Source organism: Cannabis sativa, unplaced genomic scaffold (genome assembly GCF_029168945.1).
Source record: "Cannabis sativa cultivar Pink pepper isolate KNU-18-1 unplaced genomic scaffold, ASM2916894v1 Contig7, whole genome shotgun sequence".
NCBI lineage: Eukaryota > Viridiplantae > Streptophyta > Magnoliopsida > Rosales > Cannabaceae > Cannabis > Cannabis sativa.
The window spans coordinates 6,828,670-6,829,782 of record NW_026870043.1 but is presented as its reverse complement, the minus strand read 5'-3'; positions in this window follow the sequence as shown (position 1 = coordinate 6,829,782).

The following is a 1,113-nucleotide window of genomic DNA, read 5'->3' as shown; positions in this document are numbered from 1 at the left end:
TTGCGGTTTTTTAGTATCGCGGTGCGGGTGCAGTTGGGAAAATTGGAAAAACCGCATGCGCGGCTTGGTTTGAAAAAATGGTTAAAAACCGCACTACCCGAACCGCGAACACCCCTAGGACCGGGACCTAGTACTCGACCCAGACCTGAACTTTAACCTAGGACCCAGCTCGTGACCTGGCACCAGAAATGGAACCAGACTGGGACCCGAGTTTGGGATCCGGATCTGGACCCACGGCTTGGACAAAACCCGTAGTCGGTGTCTGGATTTAGGACCCAGTACTGGGCCCGAACCCTGACAAGGACCCAAACCCACACCCGAACCTGAACCTAGTCCTAAACCCAAAAGTGGACCCGAACCCGTACGCTGTGACAAAAAATTGGAACCAAAACCGGAACTTGACCGGGACGGGATCTAAGACTTGGACTTGGAATGATAACTGAAATTGGACCTAGATCTAGAACCGTAACCGGAATTGGGAGCCGGACCCTAGTCCCAACTAGAAACTGGGAATGATAACTGAAATTGGACCTAGATCTAGAACCGTTACCGGAATTGGGAGCCGGACCCAGACTCCAAATCAGACCTACACCCGAATTGGGAGCCGGACCCAGATCCTCACCAGAAACTGGACTCGGGACCCAAACCGGAACTTGATCTCAGACCCAAACATGGAACTAGAATAGGGACAAAGAACAAAGGTTAGGACCTAGAACCCCACCCCAGTCTCGATCCCGAACTCAAACTCAGAAGTGGGACCTGGGACCTGAGCCAGAACGAGAACGAGACTCGTGACAGTGATTCCTATCTTGACTCGAGATTCGGGTAACGGGGCCTGGAACTGACCAGTAGTCGGTGTCTAGATCTGGGACTCAAACTAGGACCAGAACCCAGATGAAGAACCAAACCCAAACCCAAACGTAGACCTGGGACCCAAAATTAAAACAAGAACAAGACTCGTCGAACCACGACCCTAGAACAAGACTAAGACCGTGACCAGGACCCAGACCAAGACCTAGAACCGAATTGGGAGCCGAACCCAGATCCTCACCAGAAACTGGACTCGGGACCCAAACCGGAACTTGACCTCAGACCCAAACATGGAACTAGAAT